At 40.4% G+C, this 23067-nt stretch overlaps 1 pseudogene; it reads left to right on the top strand.

Moving 5' to 3' along the window:
- Window positions 1-6463: 6463 nt before the first annotated feature.
- The window catches only part of LOC136677981 (cadherin-12-like), a 48554-nt pseudogene continuing 31950 nt past the window's right edge, over window positions 6464-23067 (top strand).

Raw genomic sequence — 23067 nt, 5'->3', positions numbered from 1 at the left:
ACTTCACTTAGCATTTTCCACACCTTTGCTCTCTGTGAAAGGACTAGAGCGCTCTGGTTGCAGCTCTACAATCAGATGAGCATCAAGGAAGCCTTGGTGATTGTGCAAATTCCAAAGACTCTCAAGCTAGGACACTGCAACCTTGTCAACAAATGTATTAACAACTGTTTGTTGACAATGTTGTTTTAGTTTTTTTTTCCGTCTAAATAACGTAAAAATTGCCAAGTATGTTTTAAACTGATTTTTACATTAGGATAATTAGTGTTTCAGTGAATATATGAGAAGTACTACAGTATGAATAAAAGCTCTGTGCATAAAATAATGACTAAAAGTAGACAGCCTCTGACTAAATGAAAAAAAGGAAAGAATAAAATGTAAATTCCACCTTTGTTAAAAAATAGGCCACTACGTTATTTATCCACAGCTAAACTCCTCGCAGATACTTCGGAAGCCTGAGTCTAAATCCAGCTAATCTTATCTTCCAAGCGACATTTCAGAGGACGAAGGAGCACGGCACAAAATTACGGCACTGGAGCGAGGAAAACAAAACAGCCCATGTATCTTCCTGTGTCCCTGGACTGAGTGGACGCTATTACTGCCAGACCCTGCAATCACTCACAGAGAAAAGAGAGCAACAGAGCCGGACAGGCAGATACCAATGTGCTGAAGTGTTAGTAATAGGAATCAAAGAGGCATAGAGAGCATAATGTGTTTATGCTTCTCTTTCTCTCGCTAGGGTTAGGTTTTATTTTTTTTATTTATATATTTATTTATTTTCTGGACACTGTGCACTAATTCCAAAATGACTGTCTCTTAATCTCTTTTGATATGATGGTGTTTTTATCTTCATGAGTTGGTTTTATAGGTTTTCAGAGGCAGAGCGCATGTATAATGTGACTATTCTCGTGATCAAACCCTTGGCCATAAGGCAGAGTTTAGATACAGCCCACTCTCCGAGCCCTAATCCCTGCGTCTAAACTCCAATTGGACCAACTTTACACAGCCTCCTTCGCTGGTAATTGGAATCCACTTTAATCACAGTTATGACACTGGAAGCCGCACGTTGCTGAATGAAGTCTGCAGATTTAATTATGTGATTCCGTTTACTTTTACACTATCTTACTGTAAAGGAGAGTAGTGCCGTGTGGTGTGGTGTAGCACTTCCAAGACAACGACACACACTGCAGCTCAGAGAGAATGGGCAGCGTTCACTCATTCCAAACGTATCATGTCAACGCTACTATCCACGTGTTATTAATTCTGACCATGGTTTGTGTGTTTTTTTTTTTATGAGGAATGCATTCTGAAGCGACACAGAGGGAGTGATGTTGACGTTTGACTTTTGAGAGATTTGTATTTATTAATTAATTAATATATTTAGTGCATTTTCTGTTGGATTGTTGTGGCTTTCCATGACAGAATCAGTCAGTGTCAGCAAAATAAGACACTGCCTTTAGGGTCTAACGCCCTGTTTGGACTGAAATGGTTCATCTAGGGGATGTTTGTACTTAGACATTTTACACGTCTCAGTTATAAACTTCCGATCATTAAATCACTAAACGACTCAAAAGCTCATGGAAATTAGTGCCTCCGGCCAGCGATCACTTTTTATTTTCTCTGTCCAGAATTTTGCTTTATAACATATAATGGGGGGCGGCACGGTAGCGCAGCAGGTAGTGTCACAGTCACACAGCTCCAGGGGCCTAGAGGTTGTGGGTTTGATTCCCGCTCCGGGTGACTGTCTGTGAGGAGTGTGGTGTGTTCTCTCTGTGTCTGCGTGGGTTTCCTCCGGGTGACTGTCTGTGAGGAGTGTGGTGTGTTCTCTCTGTGTCTGCATGGGTTTCCTCCGGGTGACTGTCTGTGAGGAGTGTGGTGTGTTCTCTCTGTGTCTGCGTGGGTTTCCTCCGGGTGACTGTCTGTGAGGAGTGTGGTGTGTTCTCCCTGTGTCTGCGTGGGTTTCCTCCGGGTGACTGTCTGTGAGGAGTGTGGTGTGTTCTCTCTGTGTCTGCGTGGGTTTCCTCTGGGTGACTGTCTGTGAGGAGTGTGGTGTGTTCTCTCTGTGTCTGTGTGGGTTTCCTCCGGGTGCTCCGGTTTCCTCCCACAGTCCAAAAACACACGTTGGTAGGTGGATTGGCGACTCAAAAGTGTCTGTAGGTGTGAGTGTGTGAGTGAATGTGTGTGTGTTGTGTCTGTGTTGCCCTGTGAAGGACTGGCGCCCCCTCCAGGGTGTATTCCTGCCTTGCGCCCAATGATTCCAGGTAGGCTCTGGACCCACCGCGACCCTGAACTGGATAAGGGTTACAGATAATGAATGAATAGACTACAGTCTATATACTACAGTTTCTGTGCCAGACACCTCTCAGATTAACATAAATGTTTATGTAATTATAAATGTGTGGCTTGTGGCTTTGGTATGAACAAGCATTTTAAAAACAACTCTATTGAATGGAGCATCTAAGAGGAGTTCATTTATGTATTGACTAATTGATTTCTACAATGATCTGTATTAGGTGAGCAACACATACCACTAGGTGAGCATTAAGTCCTTATCTCATGAACACTGTATACTATACTACTTAGAAGACAAAGTGCAACCTGCTTCCACCTGATGTAAACAAACTTGTCTTATATGACTTTTGAACAAGATTAACAGCAGTTTTTGAAATGTTTTTTCAAAAGAAATAATAAAAATAACAAAATAAACAAAATAAACAAAAGCTTGAGAAAGGGGTTTTGTTCCAGCAGTGATTTTCCGCACTTTGCCAAGAGGTTTGTTTGTCATTGGGCGGCCTGCTGTAGCATGCTGTCGGCTCTCCTCCTTTGAGGTCCTTTTTGCTTACCTCTTAAGTTTGTGCTCAGCCTCTAGCCTCCTCTCAGTGCGGTGTCTCTGTGAGAAAGCAAATGTGACAGTGCAGGTTCAGTGGCTCTGCTGCTGAGGGCTTTCTGGAAACTCTTCATGTTTATTCAGCAATAAACGTCTTCTCTCGTCTTCGGTAACTGGGCCAGACTCTAAAGCCCAGCCCTGCAGCACTTGAGCCCTGATCTACACCGCGTCGCCATGACTTCACGCACCTCTCACGAATCAGCTTTGGAAAGCATTAGATCACGACAAAAGCCTATGTATTTTAGACTAGGACTAGCACTGTATAGTGAGATATGTATTACAGGACATTTTCTCTCTGAGCTTATGGTTTTCAGAGCAAATATTTAGAGGTGTATGAGATCCATTGTCATTCTGAATAAAAAAGAAACTTAGTCCTAGTTCTAGGACTTTTGTCTCTGACATATGTTGGGTAAGATATGACATATGAGGCCCTAGTGCTTTTTGAATGACATCTGAACATTATTACATTGTTATAGCCTTTTCAGTTACTACTGATCAGTTACTGATTACCATAATTATTGTGTTATAACTGCTTTTAAACAAAATACATTATGAAAAACTTATGGACGTTAACTCAGTGTCAGTTCACTGTGATGTTAACACTGTTCACCACATTCTAACTGTGGTTAGCATTCCAAACACATTTCCCAAGCTCAGATCCAAAATTGCTCAAAATCAAACCTTAAAATAAGTTCAAATAAGTTAAATGTACTTCATGAAAGGTTGCCATAACCGACATAATGCTTAGAGCCAACATTAAGAGCATGACATTATCACAAAAGTAGTAAAGTAATTCTTATGTAAGGTTTCCACTGTTTTGGAATCGAGATTTCTACCGAAATGAAGAGAGAACTTTCACAAATCAAGGGAGATAAGTGTTTTGGCAGGGCTCCAGGGCTGTGTTAGGACTGCTATGTAATGGCCATTCACAGTGCATTAGTCTCTAAAATGAGGTAGTCCTGCTTCAGCAGCAATGTTGTTTATGGCCTCACTGTGCAGATGGTCTGTCATGAGTGGCGAAAAAGCCCGTCCAGATGCTCGGGGTCAGGAGGCAGATAACTCCAATGGTCGGGATGGGGAAAAGAAATTAATAAATAAAAAATAAAAATATATCTGCATAATTAGGTACAAGACGAGTTCTCAGCCCTTTGGTGCAGCAAGCTCCGCGAGCGATAAAAATAACAAAAGAATGAAGCCATATTTGGGTAAATGAGCTCGGAATTAAAATGTGAAAATGCAGCAGGGCTGTCTGTGGAGGATGCTTCTGCTAATTAATTGTATTCATGCAGTAGAACTGTTAATGTGTTTCTGTTTGGAAAAGGTTGCACGTTTGTTGTTGGAATACTTCCCGCAGAATTGCTAACGTGGCTAATAACCAATGAAAGTTAATGAGGACCTGCTAATAAGCAGCGGCTGATGTTTACAGAAACAGGTGGCGAGGGTCTAATGGTGAGTTCACAAACTTTGAAATCACTTCTCATAAGAGTGTGACTGCCACCTACTGGCCTAGAGTTTAAACAAGGCCTCCCACATGTGGGGGACCCACTCTATGGAGCATAAAGTGGTTCATTCTGGGATTACAAAGCCACTTGAATTTTCATCTCATGTGAGTTGCACGTCCCTTGTGAGGAAGGTATACGGGGAAATTGTGCTTGAAAACTGATTGGAAAATAAAGTGTCATGCTAATTCCTAGACAACCTCATATAGCGAGTGATGACAGAGCCCCTGGGGAGTTAGCGTGAACCGGTCAGAAGCACTGACAGGTCTCTCACAGACAGGACACTGCATCTGCAGTTGTATTCTCAGTGGGAAGCCTCTGCTTTTCTCTTCAGACGTCACACACTGGAAGACTTCAAGACACAACGCATCCCAGGAGGAGGCCTTTACATCCTGACAGCTGATCGCATGAAGGCCACCCAGTGCTAGCATGCAAGAAGCTAACATAACCACAGCTAGCTTTTCAGAAAGAAGCACATTTCTGCTTCACGTCTTTAACTAAGGAACTGTCCAGTGCTAAAGTTTACACTGATAAGATGATTGATTATTGATCATTGTCTTCTGTAACTCTGGGCCATAATTTCTGAAGCCCATGTCTGATGTTCAGCCCAGAAACATATGATTGGAATGTGAATTATTGACGTTCACAGGCATTCCCTCAGCAAAATCTCACATACGACTAAAAGTAGTGCCTACACTGAGATTTGCTGAAGGTGTAACTTTGCTTTGAAAAGTGTTGGGGACAAGATTAAGGGTGTTGAGTTCAAATGAGCAGAACCTGAAAAGAAATTATCCAAAAAAAAGAGGTGCTTGACAGATTCTCATGGTGAAAAATACAAAAAGTAAATTATATCTGTGTTATTTCTTCCACAATCAGTGTTGACAATTGTCTATTTATTTTGATTAAAATTACAAATGCTTTCATTTCAGAAAATCAGTCTGTGTTTACTGTCTGAGTGACATTTGAAATAATATCAGCATGAATTTTGAATATTTTCTGATTCCTTTGTAGGAACATAATATGTTTTGTTAAATTGATTTAAAGAAGGAGATTAATGATGAAATTATTTCTGAATAAATAAAGTGTAGACACTTTGTAAAGGAGTACACATGCCAAACAATATCAACAATATCAACACCTCCCCCCCAAAATAAAGTGTCATTTTTCCTGTCCACTGCTCTTTTGCTAAATATGCAAACTATTTATTTATTTGTTTATTTAAATGTACTAAAATAAGAATTACAGAAACACTGCTTCTAAATTTTGGAGTTTTCACTCACAAGCTTATGGTAAACGTTAAGGTTATGGTAAGGATAAGTATTATGGGTTAGGTTGGGTTTAGACTGTAGGGTTAGGTAGCATTAGTTACGTGTTATAGGGTGTGGGATATGGTTCGTGTTATGATTATAGTTTTAGGGTTAGGGCTATTAGGTGTGTGGGTGAGGGTTATGGCTAAGGTTAGTGGCAGGTTTAAGATCACATGTTCAAGTTTACATAAACAAAGTATGAAGGATATTTTGTACACATTGTACGAACCCTGGAAATGTCCTTTTATTCAAATCTGTTTGAATTCACCCTGAGACCAGGCTGATTCAATCAATGTTCCTGTTCTTATTCGTATTCTCCAAACTGTCACAGCTTTTGTTTGGAGCTGAGCTTTGTATTTTTGTTCTGTTTTGCTTTGCTAACATGTTAAAGAGACTCAGGAGGGCCCGTTTGCTCACATTTCCTATTCTTTGCACCGTGATCCGTGAAATCCTTCAAGTGAGATTACATCATGGGTGAGGAGACAAAGGATTTGCACAAATTACAACTCCAAAGGCAGGAGTTATCTAGGAAGAGCGCAGTGAGGCTAACCCTTATTCTGCATATGCATATGATGGAGTCGATAGATCATCTAGTGCCTGATGGGAATATGAATACATATGAACACATGTTCTCTGTTCTCGTCTACAGGAGGGACGCTGAGGATTCCAGCCACCCCGGATGTCAGTTTGTCAATGTCATCGAGGTGCTGGGGAATACTCCATCACGGATTTGGTTGCCGTGCGGCATCCTTTGCATAGCATTCCAAGAACGGATTCTCCTGCTGAAGTTCCACACCTACGTTTTTCCAATGCTCATGGGGAACTGCTTGCTGCTGTTCCTCTGGTGTCTCTTGGACAAAAGCTTCGTTTCTCCGGCGTCCTCTTCAGCTCAGGGGCGATTGGGTAAAGAGCACCACCGAGGTCTGAGGGAACACAAGAGACATGGCATCTCTGGGCTACATCGGGTCAAACGAGGCTGGGTCTGGAACCAGTTCTTCGTTCTGGAGGAGTACATGGGCACAGATCCCCAATACGTAGGGAAGGTAAACCCCTCACCCCTCTGCTCCTGCACTGGATTCTCATAACCTCATTTGGTTTACTGTTCCCGCTTAGCCCCAGCTTTCTGGAGGCATAAATACAGCAGTTTATTTGGCTGAGTACACAGTTCAAAAGCTCACACTTCACATGCGGTGGAAAGGTCGGTGCTGAGAGCTTTGTTTTTATGTGTGCTTTTACTCCCACCATTCTATTTTTTATGATTGACTTTTTGGGCTGAGCGGAATTGCACATTCAGGTGAGATCCTTTCATAGTTCATGGAGTCACTCCTTGCAAAACAACAGAGGATGTGAGGTTTCAGTCAGGTACACGAATTGGCTGAACGCACTGTGTCATGTAGACAACTCCTTTGGCTGCATTCACTCAGACTGCTGTTGCCCAAATGTTTCCAGACACATCTTTGGTTGTTCAATTGTTCACACACAGCTTGAAATGAAATGCTATAGTAGGAGAGGTCATCGTGCCACATTGTCACAAGCATTGGCCTGAGGGGTATAAAAACCCAAAGGGATTCTACTGTAAAAATGTGAAAATGCATCACCTGGAGCAATGGAGCTCCATCCAGTACCTTTGGAATGAGTAGGGGTGGTGAAAGGGGTGGTGCTTATGATCAAGAGCTCATGCTGTCACTATGCTGTACAAGTTATAGAATGGTAACATGAAATTTAGAGCTCATGTTGCTTGAGTGCCTGCAGACTTTATGAAACACAGTGTAACTTTTCCACGAGGGGTTTTTTATAATTCTGTCAGCACTATATTTGATTAAGTTATTAGCAACCAATCCAAGTAGCATTCAGACCTCTTGAAAAGACCACAGCATGATTTTACAAGCTATCTTTGTGATGAGTCAGAAATAAAACAAATGTACTACTGCAGCCTGAAGGTTTTACAAATGGCTTGTTTGTGCTAGATGTCTGCATTTTGTTGCACAGAGTGTCAAGGCTCTCTGACCAATCACAGCTCTGCAGGGTTTGCTTTTTAGGGTTTAGTCCCTACTCATCTCACTTGGAGTGAGCAGGATGCAGGTGCCAGGCAGCAGATTTACCTAATGAAACAGTAAGAAAGCAGTGTAGTCAAGTCGAGTAGGTACTATGCAGTGGAAAAGTACCATTAGAATGTAACTATAGTGTTAGCATTAAAGAACAAAAAGCACTGTCAAAGCTAACATTTAGGAACTTTGAGTTAGGTTTATTGTAAAGTTTAGGATTATTTTTAGGACAAATCGCTGTCATTTTGTAATATTTTGGAGATTAAGATCCAATTAGTGTGAAGTTTAGAGTTAATGATGTTTATGTTACGAACAGTTTTTTACAAGTTGGGTAGACATGTCAAGGATCATGGGGAGGACTGGCGGAGGCGGACGCACTTGCTAAAACACAGTAATTTTAATGAAACAAAAGATATAACGAAACAAAGACTGGCAACTAAGGAAACAACTAGACATATGAAATGAAATGAGGAAAATGGCAGAGACAGACAGACCGAACTAAGAAACAAGACACGGAAACACTGGAGGCGAAACAACGATACTTAGAGGAAAGAAATGACAAGGCTTGGGGAGAAAAAACGAAATGACATGACTAGAAATGAGAATGACACAAACCGACATGACTTTGGAAACAAACGATACAAATGACCGATAACAGGAAGTAATACAAGGGGGCTTAAATACTAAACACAGACAAGACGCACCTGAGACAGTTAATGAGAGGGCAGGGTAACGAATGAGACACAGACGAGGAGGCGGAACAAAGGCGGGACTAGGGCGGAGACAAGGACAATAACAGACAAAGCCATGTGCAGATAAAGCATATGGCGGGAAGGACAGACCTGACAGGACGAGGGCGTGACAAGACAGAACATCCACATTATTTTTAGTAAATATTTTACAAGTGGCAGTAAAATTTAGTACCCACTGGACCAATTTTATAAGTATTTACAAAATATCTAACTATATAATAATAATTATAATAATAATAACAACAATGAAATCATTCACAATTGATCAAAATTTTCACAATTGATCATGGAAAATTTTTCCACAATTTTCCATGATCAGTCTTTTTAAACAGGATGTTTTTGACAAGCAATTGTATTCCACTGTGAAGTGGTGCATTACATTTTACAACCGCCTTCACTGATAACACAGACACAACAATAAGAGCATTGCACTGGAAGGTTGTGGGAGGCTAGATGATTCATTCAGGCTTGGGTAATCATCTGTGGGGAACAGGTTCTGATCCGTATTCTCCGAATATGCTATGTCAGACATTTTAAGAAGTGCGAGTCGGAGACATTCAGAGCATTGATTTTTGCATTCAGTGCAGAGACAGAGGGTTAAAGGGATCTGATATTGTCTTATTTGTTCCAAATTGAATATGAAGGCCTGTTATAGAGCCAATCGGACCCGGAGCACCTTTAGCTTAAATGCGATCAGCGCTGAATTGAATCATCTTCTTGGCAGTGTGACCGCAATCAAGTCTTGGCCCGGTGGAGTTGTGTCGGAGTAGACATGAGGCCTGGGAATGGACGCGTGGGGGGTTGGGAGAAATTGCAGAGTGGTCCCAGACACATCAGTTGTACAGCAGCTGTGTTATCAAGTCCCTTAGCCCTCTCCACTTTAAGAGCTGCTCCAGATGACACAGTGGAGCCATGCCCATGACCGCTGATTAATCAAACCCAGAGGAAGCTGGCAGCAAGTGGGGGATCAAGCCTTAATTGCAAAAGTTTCGGCCTGATGGACTAAAATAAGCTGGCTTGGACAGCTTCCTTAAACCCAGTGGAAAGGAAAGTACAAGGAACAATCAGCTACATGTAGCAGACATTCTGTTTGCTTAAATGGCTTCAGTTTAAAAATGCAAATTAAGGCATTGCGGTAAACTGTAAACAAGAGCTCCACAAGTTATATTTTCTACTAAATAGAACACTTCTGTAACTCATATTTAAAGTTAGATTCAGTGTTAGCGTTATGGTTAGGGTAAGTTTAAGATGCTACACTCTTACAAAGTGTTCATTGGGCGATTCCATAGAAGAACAACTTTTGTTTCCATAAAAAGCCACATTTGTTCAAGACTTGAGTGTAAAGAACATTTTAAAGGTTTAAAAGCCATCACTCAATTAAACATATTAGCAATAACGCTTCTTTATGGCCCCGTGTACCTTTCATTATTTGCTTTTCCATTTCTTCCATGTATATATACGCTCTCCTCCTGAGCAAAGGAGGACAAACTCTTTATTAACATTGGATGAAGCCAACATTAACAGCAGACACATTTGTCCGTAGAGCACAAGCGCACCTACGTCAGTGCAAAGTAAATGAACCTGGCCTTAATCTGTAGCAGTGCATTTCTGCAGCGGGTCTTCAATGACCTGCATATGTTCTGCGAAGAAGAAGAAACAAAAGAAAGTGGAGAGAAGCAATTATGAAGTGTGATCAAAGGTGGCACCTCAGGAAACGACTGTACAACGTGATCCATCTTCCAGATTCGCTGGTGCTGCAGATATCACACTGTTACATCAAAGCAGATGTATGCATGGAGAGCTCTTAGAAAAGAAAACATGTGAAATTCTAATTAGAACAGTACAGTACAGATTTTGCACTATTGTCTGCGCTGGTTGTCTTGCATTCATTCGAGTCCGTCAGAGTTCATTTAACGCTGACGATTTCCCTGATTTTACAGAGGAGCAGAAATGAAACCTCTTTCTGGAGCACCATGACACTCGGCTTAATACACTTATGCCTCGGTGTCTTTTAAGGCAGTGAACCCAAAGAAATGTTGATGTTTCGCCTCAGGTTTCACTTCATTCCTGCACTGCAGAGTAAGGGAAACCATTTTAAATCTAGTCATTTTATCTACAGTTTCTCACTCTGAGTTTAGGAGAAAGACAATTCTAAGATTATTATATTTATTTTGAGAAAGTGGCTTTATTAAATTTGGTTTTTTGTAGAGTAAAGTGTCTTATTCCGTTGATGTTCCATCCTTCCATACGTCTGTGTAGCATTCTCCCATTACAGATTACAGCACTGTTTCCGTAGCACTTCTTCAGGTACGTAATAGAGTTTGTGTGTATTTTCTGAAACAGCACCCCCTGTGGAAATGCGCTGACCAGGATTTTAAAATATCTATGACTTATAATCAATAGTAACATCAGCATCTTATGAATATCTGGAGTGCTCAATTTTATCATATATTTATTAACTTTTAGTAAATATTGCTAATCACTAGTCATTTTATTCTTGTTATTTATTTATTTATTTATTTATTGCCATTTCATTTCTTTGTAATTTGCCAGTGGAATAAGACGTGTTACACCCCATAAAATGGCTGAAAGAAGATAAATAATGAAAGAATCAATTTAGTTTAGTGCATGATTCCATTTATTTTGGAATTTGGAGCCCACCAAATGTTTTTTTTTTTTACAAGTTGTTCTGGTTTTGGGCCACATCTTGTGCAGAGATCAGACACACAATCAGAATAGTACCACGCCCCTTCTGAGCCTCTCCATTCAAGCACTGGAATGTTTATGTGAGAGCAAATATATCAGTTTAAACAGAGCAAACTAAACAATGAGCATGAAGAAATAAGAGTGCTTATTAAACATGGGAAAACGGCTTTAAACAGAACCTCTCTCTCTCCTCACTCCTGGGCTCCCGCACTGAACTGAGGAACGGGTGCTGAATCTCGCTGTTTTGAGACTGGCCGTGTAGACAGCGGGAAAAACGAGCTGTGTTGTTTGATGCTTGTGGAATTTTGACCAAAGAATGTCACAGATGTTTAATTAAGACTCCACGACTGTCTTCACTTGTGGAAATGGGGTTTAATATTTCCTTTTCCAAACAAGTAAAACATAAATAAAATAGCTTGAAAAATCGTATACTGTTGTTTCTTCTGATGTCCAAATGAGGAATATTAAAATAAACTCATACACTAGAGTAAGTCTGAGTTTGCTCCCCCTATGAGCTCATGTCTTGCAGTGTAACCACGTGGAAGCAGCGAGAGGGAAGCTCTGCAGATTTAGCCCCAGATTGTCAGGAAGAAAAACTTTAGTCAGCTTAGTACTCTTGGATTGCGGAGCCTTTTGGACTTTGATTAAACCGCATAGCAATTAAGTTATCTGTTAATGTCCCTCATGCTGAGAAGAAACCATCTGTAAAATAAATAAATAAGTCGATAAATAGATAAATACAAGTCCTGGTGTGGCGTGCTAGCAGCAGCATGTCGGTTCTCATGGCATTTGTGGGGGGGTGTGGTAAAGACAGTCATGTAGCTGTTGTAAGTTGAGTTGGTTGAGTTGTTGTTGTGGGCTGCTGACCAATCAGGGACAGCCTACTGATGGAGAATGGAGGAAGAGCCATGTGGTCCTTTTTTTGTGGAAAGATGTTTTAATCTTATTTATTTATATATATATATATTTAAACTGCTATTATTTTTATTTATGTATTTATTTATTTATTTTTATCAAATGCGGTGTTTCCTTGTCAAAGAATATCATGTTTTGAATGGGAAAATGCATCAGTAAATAGTCAGACGGCAATAAATGTATGGGCACATCTGCAGTTCTATGCACAACCCACCAAAGCAACAGGTGCCGAAGCCGGTCATTCGGAAAAATGCTGTTTAAACACGGGACAACATTGCTGTAGTGTTTGATCCCTTTGGTATTTTGACCAAAGAGTATTTTTAGTTATTGAAAAGCTGGAATATTCCTGTCACAATTAATTTTTTGTCTGACCTTTAAATTGAAAATTCATCCCGGGAGTGAGTCCTCTTCTCCCGCCACCTCCGCAATCGGACAAGACGCCGTAACTTAGACTTGCGGAGCCTTGTGCAGATTTATTGGCAGTTGACATCTTTAGCAGCACGCCTGAAGATTGAAAGAAGCCCACTCTTAATTTATAGCCCCCATTGACATTCTCAATAAAAGATTAAGCGTATGAATAAGGCTGGACACAGAGCCTTTTTTATCCCTCTATTATGGCTCGTGGATTATCTGCTACCTTAAATCCAGCCCCATGACCCCGGCTAAGTAATGAATTCTTTCATTCGATGGCCTGTTGTACCTCATCTAATGGGATTTTTTAATTAACTTGACAAGGCTTACATGCTGATAGGGGGAACGGCAGTTTTTGAGGATGGACTTAGCCCGGATTCTCTTCTACACAGCTACGCTTCGACGCTGTGGAGGTGTTGCCTATAGAGCTGGGATCAAGTGCGCTCTATTCACTGCCAGCTATAACTGAAGTCAAGCAATTTGCATCCATTTGCCACATTACAGAAATAGCATCTTCCCTCTACACTGAAAGGGTTTTTGGGTTTGGGGAGAAAAGCGTGGATTGAGCACGGTTCACAGAGGGTTTACTTCTGCCAGATTTAATCTGTAATCCAAGACTAGGTGTAATCTGGTTCTATAATCTGCTTTAAGGGTTAGAGCACTTGGAATTGGATTTATGGATGAATTCAGTATCAGATCAATAAACTAAATGATTGTATTCCAAAAATCTAGATATGTTTTGCAAAGAATAATGCCTAAATAAGCATAGCAATTTCTCACAGAAATGACTGGTTATGAAGGTTAATTCTCATCTATTTTACTAAAACGCAGTTCCTGGAAATTAAATATTCAGTATGAAATACAATAGGGACTTCATAAAATGGTCATAAAATGTCTTTTATTTATAACTGGGGATGTTCACACACATTTCTGGCAACCCAGCATAAAAAAAAAGAAAAAAACTGCCTAAAAGCTCCTAAATATCACCTTAACCTCAAACTTGACCATAAATTTAACCCTAAGATCCAAAATATTAGAGCATTTCTCAACATTTACATTAGCTTTTTAATGCTCTGCCTAAACCATAATCTTAAACTGAACCTTACCATGATCCTTAACCTAAACATAACCATAAACATAACTGTAAACCTAACACTAAACAATAACATTTTAAAAATATATATAAATGAGTAAAATAAAATAAAGTAAAATAAAATAAAAAAGTCCCAAAGATTAAATGGTGCATATGGACCCAATGCAGCATATACATCTGATACTAAAAAATATCATTCATTCATTCATTATATGTAACCGGTTATCCAATTCAGGGTCATGGTGGGTCCAGAGCATACCTGGAATCATTGGGCGCAAGGCGGGAAAACACCCTGGAGGGGGCGCCAGTCCTTCACAGGGCAACACACACTTTCACACACACATTCACTCACACACTCACACTTCTGAGTCGCCAATCCACCTATCAACATGTGATTTTGGACTGTGGGAGGAAACCAGAGCACCCAGAGGAAACCCACACAGACACAGGGATAACACACCATACTCCTCACAGACAGTCACCCGGAGGAAACCCACGCAGACACCGGGAGAACACACCATATTCCTCAGAGACAGTCACCCGGAGGAAACCCACGCAGACACAGGGAGAACACACCACACTCCTCACAGACATTCACCCGGAGGAAACCCACGCAGACACAGGGAGAACACACCACACTCCTCACAGACATTCACCCGGAGGAAACCCACGCAGACACAGGGAGAACACATCACACTCTTCACAGACAGTCACCCGGTGCAGGAATCGAACCCACAGACAGTCACCCGGAGGAAACCCACGCAGCCACAGGGAGAACACACCACACTCCTCACAGACATTCACCCGGAGGAAACCCACACAGACACAGGGAGAACACACCATACTCCTTACAAAAAGTCACCCGGATGAAACCCACGCAGACACAGGGAGAACACACCACACTCCTCACAGACAGTAACCCTGAGGAAACCCACGCAGACACAGAGAGAACACACCACACTCCTCACAGACAGTCACCCAGAGGAAACCCACGCAGACACAGAGAGAACACACCACACTCCTCACAGACAGTCACCCGGAGGAAACCCACGCAGATACAGAGAGAACACACCACACTCCTCACAGACAGTCACCCGGAGGAAACCCACGCAGACACAGAGAGAACACACCACACTCCTCACAGACAGTCACCCGGCGCGGGAATCGAACCCACAACCTCCAGGTCCCTGGAGCTGTGTGACTGTGACACCTTCCTGCTGCACCACCGTGCTGCCATAAATTATGTTCCCTATCTAAAATTACAGACTATGTATCCCTGAGGGTGGCACCTTAGTGACAGAAAAAGGTGTCACTACAGTGACAATCTCTTAACATGGATCTGATATTCCTTGTATGTAACTCATTCCTGACCATTTACATCATGAAACATTCTGAAAGATTTTCAAAACCCTTGACCATTTTACAAGTCTTTCCTTTAACACATGACCAAAGAACTAAAGTGTATATGATCAAACAAACACCTGTCATTATCCTTAAACACCAATTCGGATAACTGAAAGCAGTTATGGTGTAAAGCCAAGGGCCTGAAAATAAATAACCCCAAGGGAATTGGCCTCAATCCTCCTGGAGCGAGCCCCAGCTGCATCAGTGAAAAATGTGAGTGTTATATCTCTCACCCCCACAGCCAGGTCTCCAGCAACCACATGACCAGAATTTTATCAGCCAGGGCAGGAGGGGTCAGTTTAAATCAGATTTCAGAGGATTTGGAAGACCCTTCATCTCGTTCACGGTGGAAAGATGAAAATAGAACATTCCCCAAAAGAGAGCCCATTTACGTGAAAGCATTACTGTGTCATTTCAATGACTGTGGCCTCAAGTGTTCTGATATGTTTTCAAAAAGAGTATTTTTTGGGGGGGTGGTGGGGGCTAGTTTGTGTGCCATCTGTAATATATGTTTGTATGTGCGTTTTTTACTAAAAGATATTTCAGATGTCACGCTAGTCAACTAGGCAAACTAGACAGCGTTGATATATATCCAATGAAAAACATGCATCTCCCAAATAACAACATTATCGGAGAAGGAAACAAACCTAAATTTCAGTGGAGGTCAATGTAAAAATATTTAAAAGTCATTTTGGAGCATTTCTATTGGTCATTTCTTGATGAAATGTGAAAGACAGCTGCTGTGTTCAAATGATGTAGTAAACTAAAAATGGACAAAAATGGGGTTACGTGTTTTTTATTGCAAAGCAATGACTCCAAAAAACCCACAGTCATGAAGCTTATCCATAGTAACAGCATGCAAAAGGTCCAAAAATAACACAATCCATAAAACTTTATGGAGAGTGGGTCATGTCTAAAATTAATTCCATTTCTACTGAAGGGTAAAATGTATAAGAAAAAAATGCCATTCAAATGAACTTGGAAAATGCTCAGTGCTTGAAATGTGGTGAAAGACATGATACTATTAACACTTGTCTTCTGTGTGACCAGCTTTGTCTATCTAATGTAAATTCCCAATGGTTTCTAGAGGTGTTGTTATCACTGCTTCTTGGCAACTAGTGGCTTGATATCACTGCTGCTATCTGCTGCAAATGTCGACGGAGGGAGTTTGTTTTCATCACCACTGGCCAAAGACTACCAACCAACTATCAGTGCTAGCTACTACTGCAAATGGCAAAGGAGAGAGCCCATCTCGATAGACAGTGCTAGCTGCTACTAGCATATCATCAGCTGGCTATCACTGCTGGTATCTACTGTGACTGTTAATTTAGTGAGCCCATTTTAAACCCATGGTTCGGTGCCACTTACTGGCTGGCTACCTACTCCCACAACCACTATCTGTGCTGTTTGGTACTCTCTGTGTTGCTGTGTTTTTGGTGGTCTTAGTACTATATTTGTAAGTACTTTTGGGTTAAGTGCAATGTATTATTATTTGTATTATTATTATTATTGTTATTATTATTATTATTATTATTATTAGCATTATTAGCATTATTATTATTGTTATTATGACTGGTACATCTATTTTATTTAATTTTATTTTACTGATGTATACTGTACACTCAATTACCAAAGGTCCTTTAAAAGAATCAACCATTGAAAGACACTTGAGGGAACCAAACCAAGAGCAAAGAACCAACTTTATTTTTAGCCGTAGTACTTTTGACCTACTTATACTTTGCCAGTAATTTGCGACTGATTCCTCTTGATCTCACACTGAACTGTCATGTTACACCTCCCCCCCGCAGCTTCACAGTGACCTGGATAAAGGAGATAATTTGGTGAAGTACACGCTATCTGGAGAAGGAGTGGGCTCCATCTTCACCGTGGAGCCTATCACGGGAGACATCCACGCCCTGAGGAGCCTGGACCGTGAGGAGAAGGCTTATTACACTCTCCGGGCCCAGGCTGTGGACGTGCTGACCGGAAGGCCCCTGGAACCAGAGTCTGAGTTTATTATCAAGGTCCAGGACATCAACGACAATGAGCCCAAATTCCTGCAGGGCCCTTACTCGGCTAGCGTCCCAGAGATGTCACCTATAGGTAAGAGCTGGCTCACTTCACTGGATAGTCCCTCCCCATTCCCCTCGGCACGACGGTGATAATGTGGGAAAGCTCCCTAAAATACATATCATGAATGAAAGATGAGGATTTAACACTCAGGCCTGTCCTCTGGGCTACGATGCACAATTCTTTAGAAAACTGACATCAAATACAGCGTTATTTCATTTTGAATGAAACGTGTACCAACGATTACAAGGTGGTACACCCTGGGGGAGTTGCTTTATGGGAAGTTACACATGTTTTCCAAAGCTTTGTTAAGATCGTGAATTCTAATTCTATTGTGTTTTTATCATTCGTAAGCTACCTACTTTGTGACCTTGGTATGGAGTAGCAAACAATCAGCTGAAACAATCAAGCCAGTTAATACTGCATGCACATGTAGCTGTAAAAAAATAAATAAATAGTGGTATTACCAAAATGCTGTAAAACTGCACCGAGGGTGGGCTGTGGCCTTGTATATGGTTGACATGCTGATATCACCCACTACACATAGCTTTGTTACTCCATTAAGAAGGAGAGGTCAGAGCTACCACCCTATGCCTTAGGTAAAGAAAAAAAAATATATATATATATATATTGTTTTTGTGTGCCTTATCACTGACACTGTGTAAACCATGATGGTACTTGACCAATAACAGCCTCAAGCCATGAAAGTTGTTACCATGGTGATAGCACTGACTACATAAGGGTGATGACCAACAGACAGATTTGGTAGTCCATTAAAGTGGAGAGGTTGAAGCTATGTCCCTGAAATCAAAAAGTGAATATAACTGAAAGCCATGCTTCAAGTGCTGAAGTTATGTGTTAGGGTTAGGGTAAGGGTTTATGTTGAGGCTTGGGGTTAGGGGATGCGTAGTGTTAGGGCTAAGGACAATTTACACTTCTGTTTTGAGTCAATGCAGGGTCTGTGCCATAGCCTACACAAGTAACTTATGCTGTTGTGAGCATTTATACTTGCCATTACACCACATAATCATTAGGGTTGAATCTCAAATATCTTCATCCATCCTATGTAGTGCACAGTGTAGGTCATGAAATAATCATTTCTGCATTCAGAAAGTGCATTTTATTTTGGATAATAAAAACATCCACTTTCTTGGTCTTTTCTTGCACATTTCTTACACTGTTTGGGCGTAGTAGTATTAGTTTTATAATCTGTGAAGTGAATTATGTAAGGAGTAGGGCACTTTTTGACACATAGACTGGTATATATAGTGCCAGCTTTGTCTCTCTCTCTCTCTCTCTCTCTCTCTCTCTCTCTCTCTCTCTCTCTCTCTCTCTCTCTCTCTCTCTGAGATGTATTTCACTTTTCTCTCAAATGTTTCTACCTCTTATTTATTATGTGATCTCCAAACCGATGTCTGTCAAAATGTTTATCCAGCTGCAAACAGTTGTTGTGGTCTGAATCATTTCAAAACATTTGTTTTTCTGGAGGAATGCATGTCAGGTTAAGGCTTATAGTACAGTGTAGGGTATGTCACAATGAGATATGCATTGCTCATGGCATAGATTCAAGGCAGAAGTATCAGTTGGCATTTAAATTTAGCATTAGGTGGTTACCGTTTATAGTTAGTTGTACTCTTTGAATTATGTCTCTGGTTTCATTTACCTGTTTAGTGTCATTCCATTCCTTATTGCAGAAATGATTGATAATAACTTTGATGATTCTTGACCAATAGCAGCCTGCAGCCATGAAAGTGAACACTGGTGATGATGTACACAGCGTTGTTAGTCACTTAGGGAGTAGACGTCAAAGCTATGTCCCTGGCGCCAATAAAAAGTGAATATAGCCTATTGTCTTGTTCAAGAGAATAAAACCAGTCACAGGCATGCAAAACATATGCTCTCCAAACTTTGCTAAGCGCTTGATTGCCCATTGTTCTGATCTTCAAACAGATGTCACCTGTAAAGTGTCACTTATTTGTTTATTTTTCTCATTGACCTAGTTTAACACATTTATATATTTATTTTTATTTGTTCCTGTGCATTATTCTCCAGTCTCAGTGTATGAATCATGGTTGAATTATTATGATGGAGGCCATTCTGGATTGCCAATGCTATTCCTCCGCCTCCTACACATTCATGGTCATTGTGAAGGCCTCCATTGGAGAATAACCGTTACGGCTCTTTCCTCGACCATTTTATAAAGAGGCTGAGAAAGGCAGGGTGGATTCTTAGCATGGTCCGCAAGTGTCTTTGAACACTCTTCCTTTACTCAGTTAAACAATCAATGCATGTGTTTTTAGGTGGTGCTCTTGGGAAAGATCTGGATTTCTGCATGGATGGCACTCAATATGGAATCTGAGCTTCACTGTGTCATAAAAATAGTCAAAAAGGTAGTCCAAGCCACTTCTGTGATATTTTGCATTGCTGGATCAAAACAGTGTAATGCCTGAAGTGTGTAAAACACAAATACTAACATGGAGCAACTAACGCAGTGGTGTCTCATTAATAATGAGGAAGGAAATGTGTTGTTTCAGATGTATCCCAGAGTGGCAGGAATACATAGACGTCCAAAAACACCAGTTATATCTACAAATACCAGTAGATGTCATTTTTATTTAAATAAATATGAATCCCTGTATCAGTGAATGGACAGCCTAATTAATATCTTACTTCATAGTGTTGTTTGATTTGTTTATGAAACAGAATAAGAATGCATCACACAAATAACTGTCATTTTTCTTTTTCTTTTTTTTTTTTTTTTATGAGGAAGTGTCTCTGAACGTAGTGCCCAAAAAAGTCTTTAATAAGTGAGTGTTAGTTTGATGCCTAGTGTTGGGACATATTTCGAAGTTATGGTTAGGGTTAATGTTGAGGTTATTGTGATGTCAGACTTCAGTGCTACATTAACACTCATAACTATGTTCCTTAATAGTTATTTGGTTGAAATAAACCAAATCAAAAGACTTAATCAAGAACAAATATGAGAAATAGTGGAATTCTGTCTTTAGTTCAGCGGTGAATAGATGTGTGTCCAGTGTGGGACATTACTTTGACCTCCACTCCAACTCAAGAGGATATACCGGGAATTTGTCTTGGAATGTTGAACTTGTCTCCACCATCTCTCCATTAAGGAGATCTGATCCCATATTTACATCTCATTCCAAATCTACTGCAATGTCCTACAATTTGATGGCTGTTCTTGGAGTGTTCCTTAAAGACCATCTCTGCCTTTCACATTCTGATTTCAGATGTATTACTTGTCAATCAAAGGCTTTAACCCACCCCCTACCAAGTGCTTCCTGCTTCTTTCTGAGCTTGAAATGAGGCAAAACACTCATTTGAAAAGGCATCGTCTAAATGCCCCCTTATGCTGCTTTTCTGCTTCAGGGTCTAGACAGCTTGCAGTCACTGTAGGATCAAGGAATGCAGAGTTACAGCAGGCAGTTCTATAGCGAGATGTCACAGCAGCTGTTTCTGATCTAAGGCCAACTGAGACAAACCGTCCATGCCATTTTTCCCCCCCGAAAAGTACATGAAGTGAGATAGATAAGGTACTTGCAATGAAGAAAGTGTAGCATGTTTTGGATTGGTAATAAATCTATAATAATATGGTAACATTATAGTAACAAGTTGTATTTAAAGATTTAAAAAATATAGTGCATTAGTTGCCTGATGTAAGAGGTAAATTATATGAAAGGCCTGAATATGTTTTTTACAGCTCTAACACCATGTATTTTCAGTGTCATTGCAGTCTGCAATTATGACTGTCCATCACACTGTAACTGATCATTTAAAGAACAAACCAGGCCAGAAACAGCAGAATGAAGATGTTAATGTATATTTTACACTGAAACCACATAATTTTATCAAAACTGCTGCCTTTGTTTGGGGTAATGTCCCTAAAATTACACACCCAGCTACAACCACACTTAAGGAATTATAACTTACCAACAAGTAGTAAACCGATTTATTTTATGGTTAAATGGCACTACCCTAATATCACTGTGTTATTACATATTTATTACTGATTCCATTTTTATAAATGACTAATTAAGAGTTATACATCCATCTATCCAATCGAACTTTTAGATGCCACAAATAAATGTTATATATCTATCCATCAACATCCATCCATTCATCCACATCCTTTATCCATCAAAACCATTTTAAAGGTGTTTAACTGTATATACATAATAACAATAAGCAAATATTGGGTTAATGATGTTACAAGATCCTTAAAGCATATACTAATTCAATTGCAAGCTGTCACTTCACGTCCCTGTTGTTTTAAGGCATGCCCAAGCATGAATTGGTGAAATAAATAGGGTTGGTGAAATAAATAAATACATTTATTAAAATCATAGCACATGATGGGGTATTGTTGTTAGCATCTTTAGAACTCAACATTGCTTTTATTGAGAGGAACTGAAAGATGAACTGGCTCTTTACTTTTCCACAGTGCAGCCATTTTCTAAACAGTGAGGAATGCACTGTCGGAATTGACCACAGCTTAAAGTAATGCTCCCATTGACCACTCTGCAGTGGTTTGGCTCTGCAGTTTGACTCCAGTGAACCGTGAGGTTCCAGTGTCACACACCCTCCTCGTGCTGGCGGTGCAGAGCATCGACAGAATGCTACGCTATTGGCCAGTTGCTGGTCTTCATGGCAAGTGTCCAAGCCCCATTCCTTATTGATCACTTGCTGAGCGAGTTTTAAAGGATATTCTCTTTGATAGAGCTTGTGTTCAAACAACAAGTATATATAGATACGCACATTTGGGGTGGAGTTAATGTGATATTAATGCAATTTGAATAAGTCATCGACTCATAAGGAATTACCCTCTGCAGTTTCTCTAAATTATGAATCCGTTTTCTGGAGTACATCGCTTTCAGCTCTTCAACAGCTGATTGATTTGGAAAGGGTTTAGTCATGATGATCACACAGCTGCTGGAGACATCCACCATATGCACACACTGTCTTCAGGCGTTATAAAGACACAGTATGTCTCTGAAGCATGGGATGCCTGCATTGCAGCCAACAGTACAGTAGCAAAAAGCACAGTCGCTTCCAGTGAATTTCCATCAGCAGTTTGTTTCTATGTCTCAACAGGCACCTATGTGATGCAAGTCACAGCCACGGATGCAGATGATCCCACCTATGGAAACAGTGCCAGAATCGTCTACAGCATCCTCCATGGACAGCCCTACTTCTCAGTGGACCCAAAAACTGGTAGGAGACCTTTTAGATTGCTTCAAATACTTGGAAAACTCAGTTTAAAAAACACAACACTTGTGTTATATCATGTGCTGTACCATGTATATTATTCATGTATTTTATGGCATCGTAGAAGTGCATTGGTGTTGTTTATTTATTTATGTATTTATTTAGGTATTTGTCCATTTGATCAAACATCCAGGGCTCACCGCAACAACCAGCAATCTGCAGCATCGACCTGCCAGTCCACACCAGTACACAAACCACACCTTAGTGATCAGTTAGAGAGGGAAAAGGAGGGAATGAATAAGCCATTTAAATATGAATAAGCCATATTTGGTGATTTGGACACCAGAAGTGAAAGGACTGTGGTAGGTTTAGCCCTTGTAGTAACAGCACGGATCATTTCAAGAAAATGCCCAGGGATTGTTTATAACCTTAGGATGTCAGGACCTCAATTTTACATCTCACCTGAATGGTAGCGTCATTTGCTCAGTAGAGTGTCCCCGTCAAAAAATTGAAAGCATATGCAGAAAAAAAAGAAAGAAAAAGAAAAAAAAACTTACAGCTGCATTGAGTATATGGCAGTATAACAATAATGGACCTCAAAGGAACAAAAAGACACACACAAAAAAGGGACAAATAAAAGGGAACAGTCAACCTCTAATTACTTAAGACTCAGGTAATTATTTGGAGAGAAAGAGTGGACAATATAAAAACAGATGGAGACAGGGCTGGGGCATAGACATAAGCATGCAAATGGAAAG

This window comes from Hoplias malabaricus, chromosome Y (assembly GCF_029633855.1).
Source record: "Hoplias malabaricus isolate fHopMal1 chromosome Y, fHopMal1.hap1, whole genome shotgun sequence".
NCBI lineage: Eukaryota > Metazoa > Chordata > Actinopteri > Characiformes > Erythrinidae > Hoplias > Hoplias malabaricus.
Note: the sequence above shows the minus strand (reverse complement) of the source record. Positions and strands in the feature narration are given on the sequence as shown.